Genomic DNA, 6,966 nt, shown 5'->3' with positions numbered 1-6,966 from the left:
ATCATGGCTATCCGACCATGATCGTTTGAATTCCATACTTGTGTAGAGCTGTTTGTTAAATTTTTCTTCACGTCGTTTGCGTTTTTCTTCCGGATGGCCGTGATAAAATGTGTTACGTGGTTACTTATCATGCTTCATGTATTAGATCTCTTTCAGTGATCTGTTGTACGGCGTGTGTTGGCTTCATGACTTTGCGAATGCGTGAATGCACAGTTGTTACGGCATGTTGGCTTAAAAAAGGCAGGTTTTACGCGAAATTAAATTCAGATGTAAGTTGGCGCTGGTGCTGTTGTGTTCGTTTCGCTGTCGTGTCCCCGTATTTCGCGCCGTTTTCTTTATGAATCAAAAGCATGCACTCTGCCGAAGTACCCACCGCATGAGACACGCAAACATCGTATCGGCTGCTGAACGGACGCACCATACTGTCGATCTGGTCTTGACTCTCGATTTTGGTTTCCTGTACCGCTACAATATTCAATTCCTGCTCAGTCACGAGCCGAAACAGCTGATTTAGCCTCCTCCTGGATGAAAGACTTCTGACATTGAGCGTGACTACGACGAGGTCTTTCAAATACCGTCATCGCTTAGCAAGACCGGGCCACCAGAACGGCGCTTACCTTTGTAAGCACAACGTTGCGCCGTGTAGTGTCGTCCCGCCATTATTGGGACTTTGAGTTGTCGTCGCGAGGGATCGACGACGATCGTTGCCCGCTGGTGACACGCTGCTTTTTCGCCTCGCCGGCGTCCCTTTGGCTTTGTAGCAGACGTTGTCTTTGCTACGGGCTCATTGCAGTGACGTCGTCACGGCGCCGTTTAGCAGCAGCAGGGTCGACCCCCATGGATTCCCCGTTGCCTTTTCAGCGGGGCTTGGGATATCCTGCGGTGGCTCGGTAACCTAGCTCATGACTGCCGACTCGGGTGGGCTGAGCGTTGATTCAGCAGTCGGTGGCGTGTCGTTTTCCTTCTGGTAGCACTTCAATGCAGCCGTTAGGTTCTCGACCACTGTGTTGGAGGCGGCCTGCCCAGCTTCATCCTCGTCCATATGCAGCTCACTGTTTTCTCCGAGTGTTCCTCGCCCAGCCGCGCGGGCGTACGACTTCGTGCATTCAGCCTCTTCGTGCCCGTACGTGTGGCACTGGCTAAACTCGGGCACTGCAGTCACACCTCATGTGGTGTGTGTTTCGGCCGCGGAGACATATCGGCGCACGCCCAGACACGACGACTAACACTGTCCCGTTCCCGATACGCATCTCATGGGGTAGGCGCTCGAGGCTTGCAGCTTCATGTAAACCAGCCGCACAACTCGAGTAGCCGAGTCAGCGTTTTCAAATCCGCCGCTCTTTCATCTATCGCTCGAGACTTCTTTTACTTCGCCGTTCTCAGCGGAAGCCCGCCCCAGAGTTTGGTTGCTCACGTTGAAGGCGCACCAATGCATCTTCAGCCGCACTTCGTGCCTTTCAGGGTCAAAAACCACGCAAGTATTCCTTTCAACAGTGATATGCCCGGCGTCGAGCAGCTTTTTTCTTGCCTCTTCGCAGCGGAAGTTTACTAACCAGACGTGCGACATCTGGTACGCTCCGATATCGCCCACCTGTTCGATGCCGCCGGCTTCTTTCATCGGCTGGCGGAAATCTTCAATCCTGTAAGGCCTTCCAGCGGTGTCGCAGTGAAGAACAGCCATTGTTCTCAGTCATTCTCCCGTAGGCAGGGGCGGCATAACAGTCCAAAAACGATGTTCCGCGGCCAGCATCGGCCGTTACCACAGCTCGCGAAGAGCTAGCCATCCTGTATCCTTTCACGACCGTGGCCGGATGCAGAATGAACTAACCAGGACGGCAAGCTCCCGGTTAGCTCAGTTGGTAGAGCGACTGCTCCGGTGAAGCTGTGGTTCCGGTTTCAAACCCCGTGAACCCCGGGAGCAAAAAAAAAACGGCGTTTGCGGGTTCCGGTTCGCCGGTCACGATGCAGGCAATTACGTTTTCGCATAATGCACGGCTCAGCAACACTTTTTTTTAAATGCATATAATTTCGTATATGTAGAATTGCGCGGGAAATTAGCAGAGCTCAATACGGGACTAAGCCTTTGCAAGTGTGTCCAGCGTTACACTATATGTATGACCCTTTTGATTGTTGAGAACTGGAAGTAAATTCCTCACTATGTTCCCTTGAGATATAATTTCATGCACCTACATTTGGAGCAATCTATCTCGAGTCAACACACACTTAAGCTGGGTGCAACACTAATGATGTGTATATTTCAGTGTTTGCCGTTCAAAAACTTTGTACACCACTGCTCTCTGGAATGTGAAATTGCACATATGAAAGATCTATTTTTTAGATGGGCCAGCTTATTATTAGTCATTATACAACCTCACTTACACAGCTTTATACTTGATATCTAAAAGCAATCTTTGTACAACGCACAGTTATGAGCAGGTTTTATTGCTCTCAGTGCATAGTAATCGTGAACTTAATGTTAACTGTAAATTATTTAAGTAGAATGTGCACTTTTGAAATTAATTCTGCATAACTGCACGCAACATAAGCTTCAGTTATCACTGGGCAACCAACTGACCTTATAGGGGAAGCCGCCGCAGTGGCTCACTGGTTATGGTGCTCGGCTGATGACCCGAAAGACATGGGTTCGATCTTGGCCGCGGCGGTCGCATTTTGGTTGAGGCAAAATGCTAGAGACCCGTATACTGTGTGATGTCAGTACACATAAAGCAACCCCAGGCAGTCAAAACTATTTGGAGCCCTCTATTACAGCGCCCCTCATAGCCTAAGTCGCTTTGGGACATTAAACCCTTCAAATCAAACAGAACTTAAAAGAACACTGAGGATAAATTAAAGGTGACCTCCTTTTCGACAGACTATGATATTCTAATGTCAAAGGATCTGCTGTCCCTGAAAACTGAGCTTTAATAAGACGGAAAATACCAAAAGGTGAACTTCAGGCGTTGTCATCACAAGCTGATTTTGCAAGTAAACTGCGTGCGTAGGCACCAAATTTTGGTCATGGATTGCAAAGGCTATGTTACACTGTTATTCACTTCGAAACGGTGGCAACCCGACCTTCTCGGTTCGGATCTTATGAGTTTGACTCATGGGGCAGGGAAACTTTTAAATTCAAATTTCTCAGCCATAATTAGCATTTTCCGGACAAACTTCAGCATGTACAAAAAAAGCCAGAGAATACTAGGAGGTTCTAAAACATTTGCATGATTCAACAAGATGAAAATAGCCCAAGTTGTGGCAAATTTCTAACCAAAAAGAACATTGCCCAGAATCTTTACCGGTACCATTCACAGTACCTTGTTCTTCACAACTTCTTTCTGCTCACCTTTAAGAAAGTCAACAGGGTAAACTGTTCTGTGGTCGTAGAAGAAGGGCGCAGCCATTGAAAGACTCCACTTCTCGCAAGAATTTCTGGACTGCTTCAAAAAAGTGAAAAACACATTTCAGATGAAAGCATTGGATAAAATGGGCATTACCTGGAAGGAGATAAAATATGAAGCACCGAGAAATAATTACCCAATTTTTTTGATACAAAATCTCCCCTCATAAAACAAGATGTTTGGCTAATTTCAGCCGTACATTTATTCACAGTATGAAGGACGATTTTGAAACGTAAGTGAGAGGATGCACAACAAAGGATCCACTAAAAAAAACGGATATTTCCACATGTGGCCCACAGAATCGTAATTTGCAGATACATTTAATTAAGCTTGCCCAAACGGCACTATTTTACGCCATGCATTCATGCAGTCTCTTACGCACTAAAAAGAAAAAAACCGGATACATCCACGTGAAATGGCCCACAAAATCATAATTTACACATGCCTAGAATTAGGCTTGTCCAAACGGCACTATTCTACGCCATGTATTCATGCAGTCTCAGTGGTGCAAAATGCTGTTCATTCCGGTGTGCGTTCCTCAACTATGACAACTACTATACAATGTTGAGCAAGTGGAAAAATAAATGAGGGTAAACTGCTACACTTCAAATATAAAAGGAATGTGGTTTTATTTTCCTGCATTTCAGAACTTTTCCGTAATGAAAATAAAAGGCAACAACTGCGATGTCCCAGTGACATCACAGTTGTCCCAGATAAATTACTCACCTGCATTAAACTTATCCCACACTACCCATACGGCCGACATCGTTGCTTCACTGCCTCACCGGCGTTCAGATAAATTACCTGCCTTATCGATGAAAACAATGAAAGCGAACGAAATACTCACCTTGAATTAAGCTTGTCCAAACGGCACTCTCTTAGTCACCGCAAGCGGCAGACACCGTTGCTGTCATCGAAGAGCACGAAAACCCAAAGGCGGCAGGGCGCCGCCATTTTCAATTACCGGCGTCGCGTCTCTTTTCCACACTTGCCATAGCAACAGTTGCTCCGCGTGCGCGTTGGCGTAGGCAACCATGGCGTGTGCATGGTTGTCATGCCAACAGCTGCTCCGCGCGCGCGTTGGCGTGGGCAACATTGACCTTGTCTGCAGCGGCGAGCAAACGGAAACACGCGAGCCGGCCAGCGTCACGAGCTGTTGCAGCCGCACGCTCTCGTCAGCTTCCGCGTCAGGCGCACGGAGAACCGTTGTGCCTTGCCGCTGTACTCTGGTTCCAGGCAGCGAAGTGAGCGCAGCAAACGCGCGCTCTCGGCACGTTCCCCAGCAAATGCTCGCGGGTGGCTTTGCCCAAATAATGCGGCGCGCACGGGAGAACCTGGCCGCCATTGTCAGCACATAAAAACGTTTGGCGCCAATACCTCTGAAGTCGCGCCCCTGCCCCAGCCGGTAAGTCGGAAGTCCTTCTTACGTAGCCGTCTATTTCCAAGGAATGCGTCGTTGATGTTTTGCAGCTAGCCAGCCCGCTCTGAGTATTATTTGAAGTGTAATAAACAGCATACGAGTGTTTACGCTTTGTCGTCCCTTCCTTTGTTCCCTCGAGCACGAACTCCTCCGTGGTTAGCGAGCGGGAACGCTGCATCCACGGAGTAGGAGCGCGGGGCGGAAGGCTGTCCCCCATATTTCCACAATACTTACTGGTTAGCCTTCTCTTGCTTTTTCGCCAGTGTGACTCAGCGCTCTTTCCGCACAAGTAATTAATTACTTTAGGGGTTGTGGTTTAGGGGGGTTTAACGTCCCAAAGCGATTCAGGCTATGAGGGACGCCGTAGTGAAGGGCTCCCGAAATTTCGACCACCTGAGGTTCTTTAACGTGCACTGACGTCGCACAGCACACGGGCCCCTAGAATTTCGCCTCCATCGAAATTCGACCGTCGCGGCCGGGATCGAACCCGCGCTTTTCGGGCCAGCAGCCGAGCGCCGTAACCACTCAGGCACCGCGGCGGCTAAATTACTTTAGCGGTCCATCTCTTATCGTGTAATGTCCTAATGTGTTCTTGACTCAATATTGTCACAGGTTTGTTAACAGGGGTCAGTGACCTGTAACTGGTGCGTCAGCTCGAATATGGCACGTTCCTTCTTTCGCATTCCCCCGCTTCTGCTTTTCTTCAGCTTCGAGTGGCACTTCCTCCTTCGGAGACGGAGCCCCTTGGGCCAGTCGGTCAGGGTCCTGAGAATGGCAGAGCTTCATCTGTGCAACATGTGCTGCCTTTGTTAACAGTATCCGAGCTTCTTTTTCTCTGTCCCCTACTTCTTCGTCGTCTCTTCAGCGTCACGTTACAATATTTTGCTTTGTGCTTACCGCGCCGCAAATGATTGGCAGCCCACGTTTGTTGCCTCATTTATGGTTTTGCCGCGAGCACCTAGCGCTAACCTGCCAAGAGCCCCCATGTTTGCTCCTACACGCTGGCACTGGCACTCTCTCAGGAAGAAGGAACCAGCTGGCATACTCTCTTTAGCAGCTGGTTATTCTGCATAAAGCGCCGAAGCAGTGAACAGCCTATTTCGGCAGAGTGTTGCAAAGGTTATAACGGTCTGTTTGGGCGAATGGAGTTGGAGAATGGCTGTAATTTCATTGCTTGTATAAGGCAGGAGAGCCCTATGGTCACCTGCAACCTGCGTCTCTTAACTAAGAAATGCTTCCGCCGCTTGGTCCGCTGAATTAAAGGTAAAGTGATCTCCTTCGAGCTGCAAGAATTAAATGATCATTTGAGCAAAGACTGTGCATAAGTACTATTCATTGGTGGCATGAACCTGCGTACCGAAGTTTGAAAACAGCCTGTTTCCTAACTATAGAAGAGTCTGAGGAAAAAATGCAGCTCTAAGGCCACGAGAAATAAATGAGTGAATTCGTTGAAACCTGTCTTACTTTCGGGCTAGAAGAAATATTTTAAAGGTGTTTACTCGAAGCACAGGTCGGTTGGTTGGCGTTGGTCGAACTGCGACACGACGGACACACGCACCGGCGTGATTCGAAATCCCAGGTGCACTTCGTCTACTTCGTCTACCTCTTCGCTGCACTGCTTCAACTCCTGCCGGCCGGTCACATTACAGTTACTTCCCCGCAGGAAAAGAAGCCATCCTGGCGCTTTACGGGGAGGAAAGCGTGGGCGGATCATAATGAGGCTTGAGGCGCTCGACGTGCACAGTTTCGCGCCCCCGGCGACGGTGGTCCGAAGAGGAGGCGAGCGGCTCAACAATGTAATTCACGGGAGAAGTTTGTTGCACAACGTGGTAAGATCCCAGATAGCGAAAGAGCAGTTTCGTGGCGAGGCCGGGAGTGGAGGAAGTAACCCAGAGCCAAACGGGGATGCCAGATGAGTATGACGCGGGAGGGTCCGAGGAATCCCGACGGTGCTTCTGATGTCATTGGAGCTGTGCAGTGAAAAAGCGGGCAAGTTGCTGGCATTCTTTGGCATGCAGGCGAGCATCAGAAAGTGATGTAGCCTCGGAAGGCTCAGGGCGATATGGAACGATGGTGTCCATGGTGAATGTAGGCTCCCGGCCATGTATACAAGACAAAGAAAGGAGAAAACGCGGTCGTCTGCGCAGC

The sequence above is a fragment of the Amblyomma americanum genome, chromosome 6 (assembly GCF_052857255.1).
Source record: "Amblyomma americanum isolate KBUSLIRL-KWMA chromosome 6, ASM5285725v1, whole genome shotgun sequence".
Lineage (NCBI taxonomy): Eukaryota > Metazoa > Arthropoda > Arachnida > Ixodida > Ixodidae > Amblyomma > Amblyomma americanum.
This window is presented reverse-complemented; position numbering follows the sequence as displayed.